General features: G+C 36.7%; 1 protein-coding gene across 1 annotated transcript in view; it reads left to right on the forward strand.

Annotated features, from left to right (window-relative positions):
- Window positions 1-25,860, forward strand: part of LOC113228981 (protein boule) — a 64,081-nt gene that overhangs the window by 19,131 nt on the left and 19,090 nt on the right. The window lies entirely within an intron of this gene.

The raw sequence follows: 25,860 nt of genomic DNA on the forward strand, positions 1-25,860 counted from the left end.
AAATTATACCCTCTCTTAGGGCTGAAATACCTTATGGATACACAAATATTAAGAGCGAGTGGCGGCCTTCTTGGCAACAGTCAACGTTGTGGAAATGGTTTTTTGCCAGCTGCTGATTTAGTACCTAATTTACTTTATTTAGTAACGGTAGAGCTTCTAGTGAAAGCGTTTGTCCAGGATATGAATTTCTGTCGCCAAAACGAAACTTGTAATCGTAACATTGATTAAATTCTACTAGATTGTTATAATTATTAATACAAAGATCGAACACTCAGAAACAAATCCTTGGATCCGGCCGGATTCGAAGCGACGTAACATTCCAAACGCTATACCAACTAAACCACGGAACGAACCAGCGGACCTCACGAATTTTTCTGTGTGTTTGTCCTCGTGCCTTTGTATTTGGTTCTTTCAACGACATTTTAGCCGTAGCGCCATCGTTTTTTTTTTTCATCAGTTTTCAAAACCGAATTATGTTCGTCATTCGCAAAACGACATCAAATGTTTTTGGGACCTATGTTATATAATAACGTAAACCGAGCTATTGAAATTTTCTCTAAAACACGTAAAGAATGTAAATTGGCAGTCACTAAGTACTTACAACTAAAATCCTATGAGGAAACCGAAATAATGCTGCAAACAATACAATAAATAAAATAAATTAATACAATGTTAGTAATTTATAATTTATAATAACTAAAATAATCAAATTTATTCATATACACACAAGCACACATCACTCACGCACGCACACATATGTATACACACCACTCACACAAACACACACACACACAAGCGCGCGAGCGCACCCACATCCACACAAACATGTCAATCTCCGTTTGCTTGAAGTTTTTTACGTACTGCTTTATTTGCCACAAATTTGTTATATATATTGTTATCTTCTTTTTCTCTTTATTTCCTTATATTTTATATTGTTCTAAGTAACTTATTCTCCACACAGTGTTCACTTTGTAATTTGAGTCTGAGAGTGAGGGATCGGAATACTGTAACACAGGATATCCTAGTATAGGTTCCGCTCACTCACAATGGTAATAGACCATTCATTCATGTTCTCATTAAGATATTCATTAACTAATCTAAGAATACCATTGTGATTGGAAATAAATGGTTATTATTATTATTATTATCTATGAGAAATTTTAAAAGTATTTCGTCACCCAGTTAGATACCTTTACAGCTACCAGCCCTGACTAGAGATGTCGCTATTCATTGTATTTAATTTTTTATTGAATTGATATTCAATTATTTTTTATGTGAAATTACTCAACTAGATTGTTATGATTATTACTTCGACGTCTTCTAGCATACCGTGCCATACACTATACCAACTAAGCTAAATTCTACTACTCATTTGTAAGAGATATTCCCCTGAAAAGAATGAGTCAGAAACTCTATGGGATTTATATTTTTCTCCCGATGATGTCGACGATGGAGCATGCAGACTTATTCGAGGAATAAGTCTGCGCGCAGGTAATACTACTCCTTAGCTGTTCGCCATATAAAATAATGTAATTCCATCGCAATGGGTTGAGTTGATAAGTAAGTAAACATATTTAGCAGCAATACTTCTCGCTAACGGTGTAGGAAAGCATCATGGTAAAACCTGTGCGTAGAAGAAGGTTCACAACCCTTAAACGACTTTAAAAAGAATCTACTTGTTATAATAACTGCTACTGAGCTAGGTAGATATGCGCTGTTTATTGTTTTGGTCATAACTTTGTAATCCGTGTACCGTATGACTCGTTCATGTACAGATTAAATACATCATTCTCTTACAAAAACATCTACGCTATAATAGCCTACTAAATCTGACTAATGACACCAGGGGCTCAATACGAGGAAAAATAACCTAATCACGCGCTCAGAGAGGTGAAAATAACGTTGCCCGCCGTGTGCGGAGCCGAATGCTCATAAATGAAAGTATATAAGTAAGAAAACTTGTATGAGCGTTTGTGCCGACGTCGGTACACTCATCGCGGAACCTCGTGCGAGTGACGGAGCCCTGGTGCATGAGTGTCTTTATTTGTAACGTCTTGTCAATTCATCTACTCCTCTATGACAGCCGGTCTTGATCTTGCTATGTAAATATTTATTGATTATAAGTCTGGTACTCGATCGGCACTGTTATTTAAACGAACTACAAAATAAAGCATTTATGACCTAGTTACGATTAGGAAAGATAGTTACATAAAAATGGATTCATCTCCCGTCTCCACGTAAAATGTGCTAAAATAAACTCCAGTAAAAGGGTAAGGTCCACGGCAGTGAAAACTAAATGTCAGCCTTTAGCGTAGGCTCTACCACTATGCCTGGAATAGTCATTTTATATTAAACATTTCTTTCTCTTTTGTCAAGTCAAGAGACGGGACGTACAAGTCGTGCATCTGGTGGTAAGCGACACGCCTATTCAAAAGGCTGCTAACAGATTAACCACAGAGACAGACAGGTTAAGCCTTAAGTGCATGAAGTTGATTACGACTTCACGCATAAACTGCAAACATGCAGTGAATCTGTTAGTAGCCTAACAGCTGCAATGCCACTCAGATCTTTAAATCGCAAAGATCTAAGGGGCACTGCCACTGCGCTCGTCATCGTCACCCTGACACATAAGTCGACAAGTCCCATGTGCCTGTAATATCACCAACACTATTACCCTTCCAAACCGGAACGCAGTAATGTTCATATTACTGTGCTGCAAACGACCTCAAAGAAACCGTATTAACTGTAATTAAGGTGATTCTCCTCGAGATATGCCAGAAGTCGGTCATAAACTTCTTAAGACAAGGTCCATAAACTTGAAAAGTACGACGCGATCGACTTTGGCCTGTAATTGGCAAAGTTCTCCAAAACAATATTTGGATACAGTTTGGACTTTAGCAAGCTTCCGTTACTTGGAAACTAATACAGCTCGTGCGAGAAGGTACAAGCAGGCGGAGATCGGAGATTTATCAAAAGTTGTTTTCAGCCAGCACACAACTCTTTTAGGAGACTGCAAGATCAAAATCATCATCACAATCTATTTAGAATACTTGTATGAATGATTTGAATGTCTTGACATTTACTCGCTGAAAAATTTGGTTAACCATGAAGGTTATATAGTACCTCTATTAGATCGTACATTTCACCAAAACCTGGCAGGAATATTTTACAAATTTCTTATTACTCTAAGTCAAATAATCATTTATTCCATAGGTAAAATTTTTACACTTGATAACATAATTTTTTAAGCTACTCCTCGTTCACTACCACTACACTACGCTGACCTCCCTGAGAAGAACGAGCAAGAAACTCTAGGGATTGCTCCTGTGTGGAATCTAGACTCAAGATGTCTTTCCGTAAATCTTTATCTAAGACATAATCTTCAATTTTGTAATATGAATTTTCAATTTAAATACTTTTAATGTAAGTTTTAAACTTAGGTAATAATAATCTTAATATACTATACTCTGAAATGTTATTGTAAAATGTATACAGTTCCCCATAAAATAATGGTTTACCAGTTAAATGAAATTGTGGTACCTTGAGCTTGGACTTAGTTCTAAGGTTAATATGTTATTATAGATATCTTCTTTCTTAATGAAATTATGTATATTTTTATGGACATACAAAATATTTCAGTATATATACTGTGACGCCACAGTCATGATACCAGTCTCCTTAAACTTTTCTCTGAGTGAAATCCGAGAACCTAAACAGTACACAGAACGAATCGCTCGTTTTTGCAACACAAATATGGTTTATATATCTGCCGTTCTACCCCACATTAGAATCCCGTAAGACTGAAGTAAATTAGTCTAGCAGTAGCAACATCGGTAAGCTCATATATTCTACGGACTGCGTTTGCAGCAGGGCTTAATCTGCTGGCGAAAGAAGATATACGAGGAAACAATTGAAGTTTACTATCTAAGGTCACTCCCAAAAAGACAGCTTTGTAAGCAAGGTGTAATTTTTCTCCATTTATTTCTATGTCAATCATAGTCGATTTTACTTTAGGCAATTCAAAATTTAACACACTTTGTCTTCTTGGCACTGAGCAATAAATTGTTAGCATTAAACCAATAAACTTCCTTTGAAAGTTGTAATTAGTTAACGTCATTTCTATCTGTTTTAAAAATTAAGGATGTGTCGTCAGCAAACAATACTATTTCGCAAAGGTTCTTATCAAAGAACATTATATTGCTATTGCATGCTATAATTTTATTAGGTCATATCATAGAATTTTGTTTTTAGTTAAGTTTTAAGTTTAAAAATTTAATTTTAAACAGGACATAATTATTTTAAAGCAGTCGTGAAAAAGTGATAGATGCTCCCCTGAAAAATTTTTCGGAAAAATGGAGCTTTTGCCCTTTCTACAAAACACCGACGATATGCGGATCCTCTCTTTCCTTGCTCTTATATTTTGTCTAATAGTAATTTATGTGACACAAAATCAAACGCTTCCGTCAAGTCCATGAAGATTGTAGATACTGCTTCCCTTTTATTGACACAGTCCGATACAGTTGTTAATAAGTTAAGAGCCAAGCTCTAGTCAGTATGTTCTTCTATTGACCTCCTTATTCATTATTCATTGGAACTCTTTCTTCATCTTGGTCTTGCTCCATTCCTTTTTCGTTCTATCTTACCCTCAATCATAATTCTCACAAATTCGTCATTCGGTAACAAACATTTTCCCCTTCCGTTCTTTATTGTATTTAAAAGATTTATTTCTTCCTTAACTCTTTTTAAAGCTTCTTCATTTGAACACAAGTTGCAAGATCACAGTCAACACATGCTAAATGGACGAGTTTCAAGAGCAGTCGAAACTTCGGAATATGGTCAGAGAATACTCCATACTCAGGTGGTAAACTACTCAATACTTTGGCGTATAACTTTATCTACGATATTTGCAGATCTCACCGTTGCATCACACGGTATAGAATGTAAATAAACAGCATTTTAAATGAAAAATATCAAAATTTTTATGTTTTAAAAAGAACTTAACTGCTTCCGCGGCCGAACGGTTACCATGCTGGTCTGCCACGAAAAGGTCCCGAGTTCTATTCCCAGGCCGGGAGAAATATTTGTATGGCTTAAGTTAATTTCCTAATGAGTTTGGGTGTATTTTGTGGCTGTCTATGGTTGTCTATGTGTGTGTCAATAGCACCTGCAATACAAGGTTTCCCTAGTGCGGTGTATTTATTATTATTATATAAGTTAGTTCTAATTAGACAACCACACAAATTACCACATCCCGAACCTGGGAATACGTACCTTGTAAACCTATCCAGTACACGCAAATCAGAACCTATTGACAACCTCGGTGACCGTTAGATTTATATTGTGGCGCTGGAAGCGAGGGTCCCGGTTCTATTCCCGGTAAATTGGGATATTAACTTTTCTAAATGAGTTCTGGTCTGGATGTTCTGGAAAGTGTCCCCTGGAAATCCCTAGTTTGAGACCAGGCAATAAGTGTGATTGTCTGGCACTATAATATTTATGATTATTATTAATTAAAAAAGCCAATTCGTTTCCGAAATTGGGCCTACCATTAATAGAACTTTTTTATCTAGCACCCAGTCTGCTAATTACCGAGGTTATAGATATAATATTACACTTAACAATAATAGAATTTTTACAAATTTGCAACGTTCTCGTTTTCAACATTATAAAATGTGTCGAACAAAAATGAGCACCAGTAACAAAAGAAAAACATCATTTAATAAGCTCTCAATGTGTACGTATTGTCTTCTTCCAGCTAACCTAATAGCATAAGCCTGCAAAAGAGGAAGAAAAAGTTGCGAATGAATAGCAAAGCTGCACTAAGCCAGCATAGGTTTGTCCGGAGCTATTATAAGCTTTGGCGGGGCTCTATTTGAAACAACGTGACTGGATTTCACAGAGAGTATTGTGTAATTTTAAGAATAGCAGTTTTTTGTGTCTATTATTCTGGTAAAGTAATTTATAACGTGAGTTGTCTTGATGTAAACTCGTCTTTGAATGACTGTTTCAACTGCTATCGACAGGAGTGTAGCTTACCATCAGGTGCAGGACTTGTGTGTCCCGTCACTTGACATTATAATAAAAAATGAAACATTTTTTTTCGGATCTAAATCGCAAACATTTCTTTTTTCAAACAAACCAACGTTTCAGGCCATTTACAGGTTCAAAGGTTCGAAACGTTGATTTTTTTAATTTCCGAAAAATTCAGATGTTCTAAAGGTGGTAGGTCAAACCATTAGGATTTCACGGCTACGGCTATAGGCAATTTGGGTAATTTTGAATACGTTTTTTACGGATATTGAAATAAAAATGTAGCTATTGGTCGGTTTTATTGATTAATGGATGTCCTTTCATACCCAAATCGAGAATAATTGAACTCTAACCATTGACTTACAAAAAGTCAATGACTCTAACTGGAAAAACTGTTTGAAAAAATTACGCTTACGGATCCAGAGGTATAATTGAACCAACGTAGTTTGGATAGTGAAAATGCTTCCTCAATAACAAATTAAATTAACTCCGGTAAGGTTATAGTTGTTGAAAATCCTAAATACATTGTCTTGGCGAATAATTTATCATTCACTTGGGGATAACATTTACCAATTAGCAACTTTCCAACGGATATAAAAAGAAACTGAAGCACACACACGTTTCACTCGTTGAACATGCGCGAACGGAAAATGGCGGGTAGGTTGTTTTCTGTGCCTAATTTCGAAAGCAATTAATATTACAATAATACAATCCAAAATATTTATTCTGTCACAAAAGATACAAAGTAGATTAATGGCAAGGATTCTCCTTTCAAGTATATAAATACCTGTGTATGTGTGTGTGAAGGTGTGTGTGTGTGTGTGTGTGTGAATTATCTTTTAGCAAAACTTGTTTTAACGGCTATGGCAGAGACAACAGTAGTTCTTTTGTTAAATATTTTAGAGTCATATGTTAAAGTTTTGTGTAACTTTCGGGGTGCAACATAGAATATATTTAAAATATATAGTTTTCTATATTTTGTTTTGACAAGAGATCAGCATGATATTAACAACTCCTCAGTGTAAGTAGTATCTATTCGGCACAAAGTATACATCACTTTAATTAGGGATCTTTGTGCTCTTTCCAACTCCAGGAACTTTGTCTTAGCAGTGCCACCCCAAACAGGTATACCTACAATTACATAGAACCGACTGAGCTACTGCAATGTACACTTTATTTAAAAGGTATTCGCCTACTACATGTGATACCATGTCTAATAAGTCATATCTACTGTTATTTAAATATTCTAATTATGTAATATGAAGTATTATTTAATATTTGAGAGTAGTACCCTAAAATGTTATTTTAATTTTCACAATAATATATTTACTTACTTGAATAGTAAAAATTGCTATCGAAATTAATCAGGTAGAGTAAATTAACCTAAAAATCACCCATATTAGGCCTTTTCGTTTCACGCAGTTATCGATGTATTTGACTACAAGTTTTAAGACAAAGGAAAAGAATCATCGAACGCGTTTTATTCCAAGTTCAAGGAAATTCCGAGTTACGCAATAAAAAATCCAGTTGTATTGTATTTAAAAATATCTCGCACTTGACAACTAACATAGTACTATCTAAAAAATTGCGTTATATTATATTTTATTTCAAAATTGCGATATATTAATAGTTTATCACCAAAATTTCGCTATATTTGTATGTCATTCGTATACGACTTAATTTCAACGTGACAGGACAACATCGTCGCTTTGAAATTAAAAAGGTAATATTAATATAACTTAAAGCAATTTAGAAATAATACTATGTAAGTTGTCATGTGCGATATGTATATTTTGAAATGCAAAGAAAAGTAATGAGTCTATTATATCTAAACATCTGCCATATTAGAGCGATGCTACACAGGCGTTAGTGTCGCAATGCTACGATTTCGACGCACCGAGTGCCACGTGAGCAATACGGTGTCGCAACGCACCGCAGCACCCTTCCGCGCTTCGTGTCCAAATTCCTTGTCCGATGCACACGCCTTCCGTCACCACACACCGTTTCAACGCACCACGTGGCATGTAGTTCTAATTTATATGTACGTAGCGTCTACTCCCGTTCCCCGGTCCGTTCAAAATAATTACTGTCAAATAAGTAATATTTGGGCAAATTAAGAGACGCATGATGCGAATTAAGCTTCATACTTGTCGCGTTTTGATATGGTCGAGTATTACTACTTACTTTATTATAATTATTTCGGACAAAGAACGAAAGTAGGCCCTCAGGCGTCGCAAAACCGACGCAACGTATCGTGTGGCATCGCTCTTACTCAAAAGAACATTAAACTACGAACTGCCTAATGCAATCACGCGGCCTTCGTCTTAATGTTGCATGACAGACCGACATAAAAACAATCCTTTAGTATTTCATACGGAAAGTTAATGATTAAGTGCCTTGTTTTTCTAGAAGGAACAGTATGTGACCACCCCCCTAACACGTGTATCCATAATTTTCACGACTTTGGCTGATATGAAATTCTCACACCCTCAATAATAAACTGAGTAAATCGATAACTAACATTTTTGGGAAAGTGATGAAATAGATAAATGTACCACCACCATCGCACCAGGTAAACATAGATAACCACAAATTATACCCAAACTCGCGAGAGAAAGAAATTTAGGCCAAACAAATATTTCTGCCGGCCCGGGAATTGAAACCGGGATCTCTTCGTGACAGACCAATATGGTAACCGTTCTGCCGCAGAGGCAGTTTATGAAAGGCAGATGAAACCATCATTACTATTTTCGTCGACTCTTTGTACATCTTACTAATGAAGAGGTCTCCTAAGAGAGACCTGCAAGAGAGGATTTAGGCTATTGTCCGCCACGCTTAGTTGCATGTTTTCCACGGGATGTGACATATACACACAAATAGACAGAGAGAGAGAGAAATTTCCTTCGTCTACGACGACTAATCCTATCACACGGTTTACGTGATTTTCTAGCTATCTTTATTTTTTAACCGATTTCAAAAAAAAGGTGGAGGTTATATGCTCGGCCATATGTACGTTTTCCGATTTCTCCGTCAATTGTGGACCGATTTTGAAGTTTTTTTTTTTTGAAAGGGTATACTCTCGAGGTGACCCTGATGCTGATGATGATGTTTCGGGTTCCGGGTCAAAACCATCATTACGACGACGATTTTAAGATCGACACACGTGTCTAGTCTGTACTCTACCCAAATACTGACCGATAGGAGCCTGATAGCAAACCACCTTTATACCCTAGATCGTAAAATAAACGCAAATTTGATGGATTAGCCTCTAAAGTTGGCGTAAAAATTTAAACGATGAGGTTAAATTTAACTGCTTGCTAATAAAAAAGTTAATCGAACGAATTGTTTATCTCAACACTAGAATAATTTAATTTACTAAATGAAGGCAGTAGTGAAGAATAATAAAGCACACACTCACAGCCCCACACTAGGGAGATCCTGTATTAGTAGTGAAGAAGATAACTATTCATTGAATAGTTTTATTTAAAATAGTTTGAATAAATATGTTATTGAAGGCGGTATGAAGAACCTGAAAGAAAGTGAGGAAGGAGGAAAGGAGGAGGAAGGGAGGAAGGGGGTTTGTTAGGAGAGTCGTTAGAGAAGCGTGGTTCTCTGCCTACCCCATTTGAGAGATTCATCCAGGAATACCGTCAACTTACCTATTTCTGCCTCCAAGCGACAATGTGAGCATTTTTATTATTGAGAGCCGGTTTGGAAGGGTAAGGGTGCTGGTGAAATTACTGGCAGTGCCCCTCAAACCTTTGTAATTTAAAGCTCTGAGTAGCACTGCAACTGCTATGGACAGGCGTGTCGCTTACTACCAGACGCACGGCTGGTTCGTCCCGTCACTTGGTGTTATAAAAAAAGACAGGCGGTCAAGTGTGAGTCGGACCTTGCAAGAACGTATTGCTGGCTACATTGACCGTTCTTTGAAAACTTTGATAAAACCAATATAGAGTCGTTTATCTATAAATTAGTTAACTATTGATTTGAAATGAACGGAAGATATAGTCCAAGATTCTAATTCTATCATATTGAAGGAATTTTGCTTCGTGTACGGTCTTTGCATTAATAATAATAATAGTAATGCCCCTCACTAGGGAAACCCCGTGTCGCAGTTTTCATGGACACACGAATAGACAATCACTACTTCTACCCAAACTCACGAAAGAAATAGATGTAAGCCATACAAATATTTTTCCTAGCCCGGGTATCGAATCCGGGACCTCTGCGCGGCAGTCCACCATGGTAACCGTTCGGCCACGTTGGCAGTTAATTATAACAAACTAGTGGAGTTATACCACAAAAAATAAATGAAGTAAAAATCATGATGTTCAATAAAATGAATATTACAATTGATAAAGCGACATCTTTTATCAATCTATGGTAGTTGAAAAGGTGCCTGGTTGTATGAAGAAAAAGTTTCATTGATTTGTCACAGGTGGCGCTAAAACAAATGGCTGTTAAAACCTAAAAAACAAAGATTTCTAACAAACGCTTGCAAACAATTCATCATGTTTGCCATACAAACTCGAAGCGAGGAAATTGTTCTTTTTGTTCGATCTTTGTATTAATATGTATATATATATATCATGTTCGTAAATAATCAAAACATTTATTTAAATCGATTCAATTTATTGCTCCATATAAAGTTTACAAAGTTCTTAAATAACATGATATGGTCCTTAGTACATGATACCCTGTGAGGGCATAGCAATGAAAATTATTGAAACGAAGGACGTACGCAGCTACGTGTATCGGATTTTACTTTTGGGAGTAGACTATTTTATAAATAAAAACAATGTTAAAAACATAAGCATGACTACTAAGTGCTTTGTTTCGATGGAGAGCTATATATTTTGTTTATATTATATTACTTAGTAATATATTTATATCTTCGAAAAATTTGTTCAAATTGTGTAGCATTTTTGTACTGGAAGGTTTTTTAGTTTTTTTTTTAGGTTAGGTTAGGTTGGGTATTTTATTATAAATTTTTATTACCCTGGAATGCGAGCCGGATGTAAATATATTGTATGAGGTTTTGAGGAAGGTATTTTTAATTTGTGTTCATTTGTTCTATTATTACGTTTTTTATTAGTCAGTGGTGAAGAGACATGACTGTGTTCCTGGGAGAAGTCAACAGTCCTGTTAAAAACATAAAACAGCTGACTTTTTAACAATAGACTTCATAAAATTCATAAGAAATGCACTTTTCCATTGAAACATTCGCTGAGTAGACAAGCGACTTAAGATCCCGGGACCCGGGCAAGAATTACGGAGAAATCCCGGTAGAGATCGTGCAAAATTCAACGTTTCAACCTGTCACTTAAAGCTGAAGAGCCTTTTCAGACGTCTCAATATCGTTCGTGTGGATTTTTATTGAGTTCTTGCCTTTGACGAGTTGGAAAAAATATAAGTTCCATTTTTACTAAGAAGAAAATGTTTGTCGGACAACGGCTTAAAACTTGCTTACCTATAGAGAACCGTGCCCAATATTGGAATGTATGAGCAGATAACGGGGATTTAATAATGTTTCTTCTTTTTTTTCATAAGACCATTGACAAAGCAGTCATGACCATCTCTGTCTATTAGTGGACTCTCTCGTGCATTCATGCAAAGGTCCGCTCACTGCAGATTTTATTTGATCGGTCGCGTGGGTGACTTCCCGCGCAGTCTGTTGCCCTCTGCGCTGCCTTACATGACTAGATAATTGATGGATTGAGTCAATATTTCATCTTGAGACGTTACCGAAAAGTGTCAGGATGCAAAATTGTATCACAAGATACAGGTTCTACTTGATGCAGAGTTCTTGAAGTGTGGAGAATTTTGTACAAAATTCTGTTCACGGTATCCCAAGCATTTTTCCCTAACATCATATTACTATCTATCCATCCCTTCTTCTTAATTTCGCGGAATGTTAATATCTCTGCAGCATGTTCAACCGTATTTTAGTGACCTTAGTGATGTTCTTATCCTTCCTATGTTCCTCACTTTGATTATGTTTAAATTTGTATCAAATACTAGGAAAAAAATTTCGTAGTCAGTGACCAACACTCAGATCAGACCTTGATTCGATTCTAGGCAGTAGCCGTAACTGGTAAAATAAAACTTTTGCCTTGCAATAATCACTGAACTATGTGAAGGTCATTTAACCACGTAAGTTAACTACGTACTCACATGGAACTAGGCGGTTTCTTCATTAAGCTCAAAGTAGCCGGAACAGTTAGCATTGTTGTATCACAATTATAAGTTCCATATACAAAGTAACACCTGTAAAAATAATAATTTGACTTCTCAACAAAAGATTTTTAACAATATGTTAACAATAACGTTTTAATCCGTTCCGATTAAATCCATTCAGCCGTATTATTAAAAAAGGCTGAACAGCCGAAGTTCTATTTCGCAGATAATAATAACGTTTCATCGACTTTATTCATCTTTATTCGAAATAACGAGGTCACTGGATTTTCGTGTAACTTTGATCTTCTCGAGTTGGTTTAACAAGAACAAAATTTTATCGTTACGAAAGTTTTTGTCAAATATTTGTTATTATTAACGGGTAAGCGTTAAACTTTTGGGTTCGTTTTTGGTACTCCCAAACCAGCTCGTGCTTCTTCCACTGTTGAGTACGGTTTTTCTTTTTAAAATGAATTTCGGTACCGTTACTATTGCTATTCGATTGTTTTTGGAAATATTAGTTTCGTTTTCAAAAACAATCACGATATATATCTACGTCACTAAGCTAGTATGAATAGAATATTGAGTATCTATTGTACTCGGTCGGCTTACTGACAGTCTGGGATCACTTTTATATTCAGCGCAATGATTTATGACTGAGAGAGGGATGTTTAGATAGTTCGGACATTTAGAGATAATGAATGAAGAATTGACGAAACAGATTTTGACTAAAGTGAGCGGGCAAGTTGTTATGGGCCAACCAAGGCGAACTTTTTTTATAACATCAAGGCCATACATACAGTGCCACTCAGAGCTTTAAATTATAAGGATCTGAGGGGCACTACCACTGCGCCCGTCACCTTGAGACATAAGTTGACAAATCCCATGTGTCTGTAATTTCATAACACCCTTCAAAATTGAAACACAGTAATGCTGACATTACTGCTTGGCGGCAGAAGTAGGTAAGGTGGCAGTACTACCCTTTTTTCCTTTCCGGGGGAAAATCCGTCATGGATGCCACCGCGTCACGGGGAGGCGCGGTGGTTATGAGAGACTCCTACTCACTAAAAACCCCCGGGTATTCCCACACTCCGCATGTGGCCACGTGATTTACGATCCACGGCCCCGCCTGCGGTTGTCCGCGACTGCGGACCCACCTCTGGGAGACTTTACCGTCCCCACTCCATCGTTAGTGGCATGTCGGGAATACTTGGCATGCCAACCAACCCGTGAACCCTTGCCCAGTGAGTGACAAAGCCTGGCAGTACTACCCTGGACGAACTCTTTCACAAGGGGCTCTACAGCTACTAAAACTTAACATAACCACAGTAAGGATATCATAAAGAAAGGTCAGGTGAAGAGTACCCTTAACCGACGAGCATGTAAGAAAACATTGATGCGTGTTGATGCCGCAAAGGACGTGTGTCTCGATCATAGCAAGTGAAGTAAAGTATAGTGAAGTAGGGTAAAGGAACAAGACGATACTGCGACGCTAGTTGTGAGCAGCCCATGTTGTACCGTGGACGACAATTATGGTTAGGACAATATGTTAAAGCGGTGATAGTAAACGTAAAGGTGGCAATCAACATTCTAAAGTAATTGTAAAATTTGTTTTCAGTTTTGTCTTAATTTCTGGTATAGTTCATAAAAATCACCTTCTCAAGTCAAGTGATGGGACGTACGTAAGTCGTGCACCTGATGGTAAGCTACACGCCTGCCCATAACAGTTGCAATGCGACTCAAGAGCTTTAAATCGCAAAGATCTGAGGGGCACTGCCGCTGCGCTCGTCACCCTGAGACATAAATTGAGAAGTCAAACCGGAACGCAATGCTGACATTACTACTTGGCGGTTGAAATACGTAAGATGGCAGTAATTCCCCGAACGGACTCTTTCACAAGGAGTTCTACTACCCTTAATTATAACAATAGTGGATCTCTCCACGCTGCACGCTTTCGTTTCTGGCTTCGATTACGTGGGCGGCATCACAATAGTAGAAGACGTAGCGTACGTGCTTCCATTTCGACGTCAACTTTTACACTGACGCGCACGCCGATGACAGCCTGCAGTCAATGTCGACTGCATGCAGTCGATCTCAACTGTATGTTGCTTGCGTTTGCATGGAGTTGTAATACTTATACGGACTTTGCGCATGCAGTTCGTTTAGTAGTTGCAACTCTTATGAGAAACTGGAGTTCATTCTCATCTCTCATCATTGAATCTGCCTCTGTGGCCGAACGGTTACCATGCCGCGCTGACACGCAGAGGTCCCAGGTTCGATTCCCGGGCCGAGAGAAATAGTTGTATGGCCTACAATTATTTATCTCGTGAGTTTGGGTGTAATTTGTGGTTGTCTATGTGTGTGTCCATGGCACCCGCGACACAGGGTTTCCCTAGTGCGGGGCTATGTTGAGTGTATGCGTTATTTATTATTATTATTCGTCAGAGAAAAACAAATTTACTGTGGGCGTTGAATAACAGATGCTATTGTTCAATTTCTAATTCAAATTTGACACTTAAGGTGACTACAAAATTAATAAATTAATTATTGCTTTTTTTTAGCATAACTTTCGCAACTTTTTGGTTTATTTTAAATAGTCGAAAGTTTAAATTTGTTTTGTGAATAGTTTTCGAGCCATTTCAACGACATGGAAACGCCAATTTAGGTAATTTTTATGCTTTAGTGCCTTGATACCATGATTAAAGTTCTACACCATGTTTCCCAGAACGACAAGAGCGGCAGGGAAATACTACTATCATACCCTATTTCTGCCGCCAAGCATTAATGTGAGCATTTTTCTGTTTTGATGGGTCAGAGCGCTGTTGAAATCACGTGCACATGGGACTTGTCGACTATATGTATCAGAGTAAAGGGCGTAGAGATATTGAGTGGTACTGCAACTGCTATGTAACAGTGTATTAAACAAAAAAAACGTAAGAAATCAGTTATCAGATAGGTTCCCGTGTGTTACTGCTAACAAAAAATGCGACCCGCAGTGGCCAATTTATAGCTGCGTTGATTGTAGCCTTAATCATTTTTTTCTTTGAAGGATATTTTAGTAATCTTGATTGCGTCGCCGGACAAAAAAATGCGGTCGAAGTAGTCACTGTTCGAGGGAAGCATCTTACCATCGCGAGTCAGTATTTGCGTAAATTGATCAGCGCCATCTAGTGTCTATTGAAGGAACTACTAATGTTCATATTAATGCCGTTTTTAGACAAGTTAAAAAAACAACACCCCAGCGGTTAGAGCACTAAATAGTTATTGTTAGAAATGGGTCAAAGTGTGTTAAATTTGAATCACGTAATGTAAAATCAACTAACCAAATCATAGAAATAAATGGAGAAAAGTTAGACCTTATTAATAAAGCTGTTTTTTTGGGAGTGACCTTAGATAGTAAACTCCAATGGTTTCCACATATATCTTCCTTGGCCAACAGATTAAGGTCTGCTGCATACGCAGTCTGTAGACTATGTGAGCTTACCGATGTTGCTACTGCTAGACTAGTTTACTTTAGTTACTTCCATAGTATAATGTCCTACGGATTCTCATGGGGTAAAGCGGCAGATATACAAACCATATTTGTTTTGCAAAAACGAGCGATTCGTTCTGTGTACCGTTTGGGTTCTCGGATGTCTCTCAGATAAAAGTTTAAGGAGAGTGGTATCATGACTGTGGCATCTCAGTACATTTACTCAAATATTTTGTATGCACGTAAAAATGTACGTAACTTCGTTAAGAAAGAAGATATCCGTAATATTAACCTTAGACCTACGTCCAAACTCATGGTACCACGTTTTCGTTTAACTAAGGTAAACGATTCTTTTATGAGGAACTGTATACGTTTTTACAATAAGATTCCGGAGCATATATTAAGATTACCATTTCCTAAGTTTAAAACTTACATTAAAAGTATTTTAATTGAAAAGTCATATTACAAAATTGTAGACTACCTACGTGTTAGATGTTAGAGAAAAACAACGTGACCCTAGATTCGACACAATTATGGTTGAAAGTATATTATACCATTTAAGTTTATTTGAAAAGAGCAATCCCTAGAGTTTCTTGCTCGTTCTTCTCAGGGAGGTCAGCGTAGTGAACGAGCAGCAGCTTAAAAAATGACGTTTTCAAGTGTAAAAATTGTGTCTATGGAATAAATGATTATTTCACTTTGACTTTGACTTTGGGGTATAGCAACACTCGCCAAAACTACTATGTAAAAGTAAATGCTTTAAACAAATAATTAATATAGGAGAAAAGACGCGCGCATATGAAAACTATTCATGGTGGACGGTAGAGTTGACACGCTATAAGCTTTGAGCAACTGAATGAAACGACCCTAATAATAATAAGAATAATAAGTTTGTAAGTGTGGTTCAAACCAGCCCACAACCTGAGAAAAATAAAGTAAAAAAAAAATAATAATAAACATCTATATATTTTTAATTTAATTCTTTTAAATTAAAATAGAACTAACTTAACGTTTTTAAAATATTCTTATGTAAATGTATACTTATATTTGTCGGAAAGATCCAAGTGAATGTAATGTTTCCTGTAGTTTTTTAGCAAAAAACGGCAAAATATTTAAAAATGTCCGCTAAAAATGGAAAGGCTGAACAATTTTAATCCACCTGGCGGTGATTAAAGCGAGCTGCGTCGGAGTAAATCATGTTTTTAATCTCTCGCTTTGAATTTACGTCGACGAAGATTGAAACGGTGTACATGCACCTTTATATATTTTTTCCTACGAAAGTATTTAGTATTAATTAAGTAATATATTTATTTGAAAAACTTCTATCGTACATTATTTTGTAGCAGTAGAGGTCCTCGTGAAAGAATTCGTTCAGAGAAGCCATCTTACCTTTTTCTGCCGTCAAGCAGTATCTCAATCTTTGCTATTTAAAGCTCTGATCTGCACAGCTACTGTTATGGACAAGCGTGTCGCTTACCACCAGGCGCACGTCTTGTTCTTCCCGTCATGATACCAAGTCATATAAAAATTCTTTGATGGCAATGTAGTTATAATTTTATATAATTTAATTCGTTCTTTTATTTAACCTTTGTACTGTCAGTTCAACGAACGTACAACTCCCGGTAGTTCTGTTTATAAAACGCCTACAAAATATTTTTGCAAGTCAGTGTACAACCTGAATAAAATATATCCTCCCACCGTCGCTCGTGCATACTACCCACCTCGATGCGGCCCTTTGACCTTTTCAATATGTTTGTCTCTTACATTTTTTTTTTCATTAAAACTTGCAGTAACAGCGCGTAACGCTTTGAAAAAGAATCGTCGAAATCCATCCGCTCACGCTATCAAACGAAATGCGACTTGAATGGTGGGCGCAACCACACCATTTTTAATAGGCAACAACATTTAAAATCCTCGGAATAAAATCAAAGGCTTAAAGTATGAAACATACACGAGAGCGCGACCGCGGCCTGTCTAATTCTAAATAATCTCAGTACAGAGTACTAAAAAAACCGACCTCAAAAGGACGTGGAATTATGTCTATTTGCTAAGTTTTATTGAAATATCTATACTTCGCCACTATACAGGACTTGACACTGGAGATAATATAAAAATAGGTTCTGACTAGGACCCTACACAAAGTATATTGAGAGAAAAACGCCTTGAATTGTAGAAATAGCAAAATCAACCATTAAAGTAATTACTCCTAAATTAAGTTAGGCGCTATTTATAAAAATGAATCTTCATGCTTGAACAGCCACCCTTCGAGGTGGATGATTTTCTTCAAAATGAAATGGGACCACTATGGAAGTACTTTCCCACAAAAAAAGAATCATGAAAATCGGTTCACAAATACCGGAGTTATCGCGTAACATACATACAAAAAAAGGAACATACAGTCGAATTGAGAACCTCCTCCTTATTCGAAGTCGGTTAAAAAGTAGTTTTAATTATTATTAGTAATTGTTACTTATGTCAAATTTTAGTCGCTTAGAGTCTCAATGTCTACAGTTATTTTATTTTTGATTTTTGTTGTGTGTAACGTGTAACATATTTATTATTATCATAGATTTAGTATATAGGTACCCATTATTATTTGGATTGTGGTGTTCCATATTATGACTGGCCAAGACAGAATATAATCAACATAGTCCTCAGAGGTTGAGTCATGGACCCTTTTGACATGCTTTTATTTTATTTATTTTTTATTTTATTATTTTCTTTATTTTTATTAATTTTCTGATTGAAATTTATGCAGGTCAAATAAAGCCTATTTTTTATTTATTTTTTATTCCTGTATTTATATGAACAAGATCACACCCGAACCGCACTTGCTCTCTGTGTCAAGCTTTATTCAGAGTGGCGGCGGACGCGGGTGCGTGTAAATCAAATGTACGTAGACGCTCGTTGGGTTCACAGTGGCAGTTGTTCATTTCCGCACCGTGGAAAGGAAGACGCCAAGACCCGCGCCTGCACTCTGAATGAGCCCCGAGCCAACCTCGCCGGCGCGCCCGGGAAATAATAAATAAATCGAGCGTATTTTCTTATAACAGTTCGGTCTCTAGACACGTGCGCGCGGTCACTCCTCGGTGGCCGTCTTTACCCTTCCAAACCGGGATGTTCACATTACGGCTTGGCGGCAGAAATAGGTAAGGCGGCAGTAATTCCCTGGACGAATTCTTCCATAATGAGCTCTACTGCTACAAATGAATATTTCAAGTGGTATGGCGAATATCATAGCATTTACTCCGATCGAAGTTTCATGTGGAATGTAGACCGCTATAGGAAACTTTCTTTAACTGCCTGTTTTAAACTTTCTTTACCTCGTGAGTTTGGGTGTCATTTGTGGTTGTTTATATAAGCGTCAGGAACTGAAAACTCGACTATCTGTGGTAATCAGTTTTAATTTTGAATATGGTGTGCTCACATGCCCGCAGTGCGTGAGGACCTTCGCTCAGAAGATTGGCTACAAAAGCGACGTGCGAGCCCACGAACGCCGCTTATCGGTCGCTTTAACGTTATCCAAAATCGTCTGGGAGCATACATACATGTGTTGTCTATGGCACCCGCGATACACGGTTTTCCTAGTGCGAGACTATGATTGTCATTATTATTACTTATGTGGATATTATGGAAAAATATGCTCCATTGAGTGGATGACGCCATTCTAGTATTTATATCTGTGTATTAAGGTTATTAAGTCGGTCAACATAAGTTCGTCGTGATCAAAGATCGAAATAGGCTGAGTGTATTTATTTAAGCATCAAGTAATCAAATCAAATCAAATCGTTTATTTGCATAAAACATGGTGGTCATGATAACACAGTAATGTATACGTTCAAGCATGTTTAGCCCGAAGATAATTTAGGCATGCAAAATAAATGAAACATAGGTCGTCACATGGTTACATTTACATTAAGTTATATATAATTAATTTAAATTCTTTTACATAAAAATAATTGTAGAAATTCCCTAATACTGTAATATACTTTATTCTTTAACAATTCATATAATTTAGTCTTAAATAATGTAATGGGCAAGTGTTTAATGTCATTTGGTAATCTATGGTAAATTCTGGCACACATACACAAACAATTTTGATTATATTTAGGTACGTCAAAAAAAATAGTCTATTGGGATTTCTATACTTTCGATGGTTCGCGTCAATACTCTTAATAAACAAATGTAAATTATTTTTCACAAAAATGCTGGCTTCATAAATATATAAAGCAGGCAGGGGTAATAAACCAAGATCTTTAAATATAGGTTTACAGGATTCAAGCGGAGTCCTACCAGTAATTGCACGTATACATTTTTTGTGTGTTAATAACACTCTGTTTATATTCGTACCATTTCCCCAGATAAGAAGTCCATAACGTAGGGTCGAGACTACATATGCGTGATAAACTGTTAACATGGTTGACATATTTGTTATACGCATAGAGATGTTAATACCTCCCTTTGAATTTCCTGAATAATAAGTGTCTGTTACCACAAATGGCTTTGGATGATTTCGCATAACAGTGAAAGTTTTGAATCAATTACTTTGCAAAAAAAATTATAGTAAAATGTAAGATATAGGACATACATACACTGATTACTCAACGGTGAAGAGAGTGTTCCTAGCACAAAAGAAGTGTATTAGAGCAATGTGTGGTCTAAAACGAACAGATAGCTGCAGACCTTATTTTAAGAAACATAAATTACTAACGCTAATGTCTCTTTATGTATTTAATACCGCAGTTTTCATCAGACGCAATCCAAACTTCTTTAATTGTGTTAAGAGTGCCCGTAGGAATAATAAACTTGACAGCGTAGGTGGCAGATCTGCCCTCCTATGTAATAGTATTATTGCAATGAGTGCCAAGATTTATAATAAATTACCATCTGACATAAGGAACATTAAGGACATTGTAACATTTAAAAGAAATCTATTTGAATACCTTGTTAATGAAACATTTTACTCTATAAACGAATATTTCGGTAATAATTAAGTAATTTGACATGAAATAAAATTGAGTAATAATTAAGTAAATAAATAAAAATTAAGTAAAATAACTATGTTCATTAGCCACTTATGTAGTTCGTATGCCTGAAGGTGCAACATAGAGGGTCGCTATAACTTATTTAATACCATGTATTTCAATGTACTGTATCCTATGTTGACGAATTAAATGCATTTGATTTGATTTGTGTGAAAACGCGATTCCTAAAAATTTTCACGTTAGATGAAAACGCATACTTACCTCGAAATTTTATGTATTCTATTATTGACTTACAATTATATGGACGTCGGGTCCGCGCTAAAAAGTGTCCGCACTTGTAAGGCGCTAAAATCGTATACAGAGCGCCAAACTCCGCTTTAGTCTTCATTTGTTCGACTGACAGCGCGATACTGCGATGACATTACAATTTAAATTTCGAATAGGTTGACTTGGGACATTTTTTTCGTGGTTTTTGTATTAGACCCGTCGTCCATTTATTTGTAAGTCAATGTATTCTATAGATACTTTACATATACCAATGATTTTTTTTATATCAATTGAACTAAATAGAAGACGTGTAGTATACGGTATGCATTTTTCAAATGGCTTGGTAAAATAATAAAATTTGAAAGAAAGCCCAGGGACACTCCCTGCCGTTCGACTCAAGCAAAATGAACCGTATTAATACGGAAAAACTTAAGTTCGAACGGATGTTACACCCATACCCGAAACAATTTAGAAAAAATCATTTTCCATATAGCTCTTACCAGTAATATACTCAGTACCTCCTTATCCATGTGTATTGTGACAATGCTGACCTCCTTCCTCTTTACTGGATCCTGGCCACTCATTTAAAATAATTTGAATCGTTTTCGAATTACCTTTTCCTTTATTATACTTTTTTAGTTGGTTAGTTCTATCCGTCGTCATTCCCATAAAACTTTTTGAATCGAGAGGACGTGCCTATAAATCACCTTAATTTCCTTATTGTAAAACTTTACGTCGATAAAGAAATGAAACTATTTTTCCGGATTTAAATTTTGTTTTTCCAAGCAAATCAATGTTTGGGGCTCTTTACAAGTCCCATGGTCACGGTTGACTAATCCGTGATGAAAAAATAGTTTCATTTCCTATGTGTAACAATCGCGAAAACCTAAGAACTCGATATTTACGTCGATGACTATTAAAATTATATGCTTAGTTATATAGGCCCATTTGGGGTGAGTATTGTGTTATATTTAACCGACTTCAAAAACTTTTTATTTTTTTATTCTCCAAATTAGGTAGCAAATTAGGGGATGAATCCAGTTTCCCGGTAGGTAACCGATAATTAATTAATTCAATAAAACATGGCAAATGGATGTAATTCCACGAAATTTTGAGGTCGGTTTTCTGTTTTATGAGGAGCGTTTTATTCGTTACAACCAGAGGTGGGCAGTGGGTTAAACCCCGATCAACCCGCCCGGGTATTACGGTTAATACCCGGGTTTTTAGCCATTTCTGCCCAAAATCGTGGGCAGAAACGGCAAATACGGAATTTGGTACATACTTATTACATATTTCGTTGTAAAAAAAACATTTTTACAACGAAATATGTAATAAGTATGTACCAAACCAACGAGGCAACTCCACACAATATCCATTAAATTTTGAATCTAAAATTTTAAATTACGAATCGATTTTTATGAAAATTGTTACAAGTTCATGGGACCTAACGGTTTTTAATATCGATTTATTTCAATGCTGTTTTCAAGCGAATCGATTCAATAGAAAGGCAAATCGAAACGTCTAGATCCGAAAGTAATAAATTTTGTTATTAGTGATATCAATCAATTTGAATAAAACTCGATTTATAATGCATACCAACCAATTTGAAGCTCAAGAGCTTCAAATGCAGAGCCAGGAGATTTATTGGCGACGATAAGCTCGAATCTAAATTTTATAGTTGAGCCCACCGCGCACCGGCGTGAAGTATATATTTCGGTGAGTGTGTCCATCCCGCCCCTTTCACCATCAGACATCCAGACTTGCGGCGGGATATCATCCTTACTTGGTCGATATTCCCTTCAGGCGAAGGCGGAAGGCGTCACCCCGAGTGTCTTTAACGTGCAACTGAATAGGCATCTTCTGGACGAGCTCGTTCAATCATAGATCCTATCTTTGCTCCAGGGCTTGGTAGTGATCAAGAGCAAGTCTATTTAATTAAAAAAAAAACAAAAAACAAAACGTTAGGTACATTAGACAAACAAAATTGTAAATAGTTTTTGGCCTCAATTGTGAGCGTTAATCTGGTTACAACCTTTATTTTCTTCTTTTATCATCTCTTAAATCTTGTGGACCGAACCTCTCAGGCTAGGCAACAATATTATTTCCTCAAAGGTTAGATAAACATACTCCGCCTTTTCTCTCATGGAAGATACATACTTGAGTGCTGGAAGTGAGCGAGTAGTCACGTCACGCTAAAGCTGTTTTACCGCAAAAGTTAAAAAAACATCGAGTGTTATTCGATCGACAAGGTTATAATAGCAAACTCGTGGAGCTTAAATCCTCCCCTGCGGTACGGGCTGAAAGTTATTTCCTTGTTTACAATAACCTACTTTTCGCCCTAACAAAACATAGCACTATTTTGTGACATCACATGTTGTATAGTGAAATGATCAAACTGTGACAACAAATTGAATAATCTCAGTACAGAGTACTAAAAAAATCGACCTAAAACGTACATGGAATTATGTCTATTTGCTAAGTTTTATTGAAATATCCTTAAATTCGCCACTATACAGGACTTGACACTGGAGATAATAAAAATCGGTTCTCACTACTCAAAGAATATTGAGAGAAAAACGCCTTGAATTGGAGAAATAGCAAAACCAACCATTAAAATAATTTATTCTTAAGAAAATTTAGGCGCTATTTGTAAAAATGAATCTTCATGCGTACAATAACCCTTAGAGGTGGATGATTTTCTTTAAAATGAAATGGGACCACTATGAAAGTACCCCCTTTCCAACAAAAAAAGAAACATGAAAATCGGTTCACAAATACCGGAGTTATCGCGTAACATACATACAAAAAAAAACAAAACACAGTCGAATTGAGAACCTCCTCCTTTTTTGAAGTCGGTTAGAAATAAGTGCGCATTTCACTTTTATTTCACCTGAAGGAAAGTGACGATGATGTCGAAGATGTTGCATGCACATCTAAATAATTCCTAATCACTCTCGCCTTGAAAAGGACCAAGATGTACCGTTCGGGGAACAAGTCTGCAGGGAATGCCACTCCATAGCCGTTCGCCACGTAAATGTGGAAACGAAACTCTTCGCGCGAATTCTTGGAATGTCCACGACGTAGAGGTGGAACCCCAGCCTACGTCTAATACCTCGATGATGGAAAGGGTTACGCAGAATTAAGTTGTGCATTTCCATCGCACACTCTCCGGAAATACGTCAATGGTTTTTTTATCATAACAAGCTACAGGACGAGCAAGTCCTGTGCTTGGTGATAAATGACATGCTTATCCATGGCAATGGCAGTGCTACCTGGGCTTTAAAGCAAGGGGCCTGAGACATAAATTGTAATTTCATTAGCACCCTTACCCTTCAAACAAAAAATAATTTTCACATTACTTCTTGGCATCAGAAATAGAAAAAGAAGAAAAAAGAAAAGACGAGTGGCTCTGCAACTGTTACGGTCCCGCATCCGACCCCGTCACTTGGTGTCATAAAAAAGAATACAGAAGTTACCGTTTTAAAGGTAAATAAAGTCCAAATTTCTGTAATCAAACTACAAAATCTAAGTCTAAACGCAATAAATTTGGTGGGGTAACGGACAAAAGGTTCAGCGATAGCTGTACCGTAAATGTACCTCGGCACCTTTGTGCCCAAAGTAGTTTCTCGTGTAGTTTAGATTTTCTGTACCGTGTTACATGTTATTGGTACGTGTTTAGAATAGGTAGCAGTGGTAAACCGGATTGTTTCTCAATTGAAAGGTAGACCGTTCGTTCCCAGTGGTGGCATGTACTTATTGACTTTAATTTCTAAGTTATGTGTTACATATTTGTAAATATTTATTAAACGGAAGAAAATACAACGGAAGTGCCTTCAGCCTCGGTTACTACCAGAACCGAATGATGAACTTGACGGTTAATATAATTTTAACTCTACCCTGTTGGTATGTTTTGATATTCATATTAAAATTTCAATCATCGTGCTGCCATCTAGCGGTCAGTGACTGAACGACAACGAACGATCATCGACTACGAATAGCGTGGAAAATTCGAGATGTTTACTTAGTTTTTCAAACAAAGAAGCGACTAAGTTGCAGCGTTATAAGATTTACTTTCGTTTCTTGTAACAAAAATATATTACGATAAATAGAAAGTTGAAAATTTATTAAAAATAAATAAAATAAACACCACCATGGATAATATTACAGGAACGACTAAATAAGGCACTTTTCTACGATTTTCAAGGTTTCGTGCGATATAATTGACTGAGCTCAAGTATGTGGAACTCCGCGTACTGTTGGCACACGTGACACGTCCACTAAATGTCACACGTGTCACGTCTACTTCTACTGTATTTATTCATTGTTCTGTGATTTAGTAGCATTACCTCTCGCTAAGAAGGAAACCATCGTGATGAAACCTGCGTGTCGAATAAGGGTAACAGCCCTTAGAAAACATGTGACATCCCCAACCCGAATTGGATCAGCATGGCTGACTCCTTTTAGAGGAAAGTCATGACCGTTATTTCATGTCTTGGCAAAAACAATGTGTTTAAAACTGCTTGTTTTTTTTCTTTTTTTGGTACTGTTTTTTTCATTAGAAAAGGCAAAGGCACTAATGCGCCATACAGCCAAGACTGAGAGTAGTTTCTTTCTTGTATTCCATTACAAAAATGAAAAGCCTTCGATAGTGCTTCTTACGAAATAATATAAAATTGGATAACATTCTTAATTTTTCAGGAGATCTGGTAAAGAAAGCGGGATGTTTTCAGGGGTTTTGTATAGTTCAAGGAGGTTATCGATGAGAATTATTCTAGCGATAGAAAAATGTGGGAAATCGAAAAATATATGATGCAAGGATTGGTTGGAGTAGTTACAGTGAGCGCACGACGGCGAGGAGATCATATGCATTCTATGCAGGTGTTCATTGAAACGTCCATGACCAAGACGTAATCTACAAATAGTTGTATA

This window comes from Hyposmocoma kahamanoa, unplaced genomic scaffold (assembly GCF_003589595.1).
Source record: "Hyposmocoma kahamanoa isolate Upper Pololo Valley unplaced genomic scaffold, ASM358959v1 263, whole genome shotgun sequence".
NCBI classification, from domain to species: Eukaryota; Metazoa; Arthropoda; class Insecta; order Lepidoptera; family Cosmopterigidae; genus Hyposmocoma; species Hyposmocoma kahamanoa.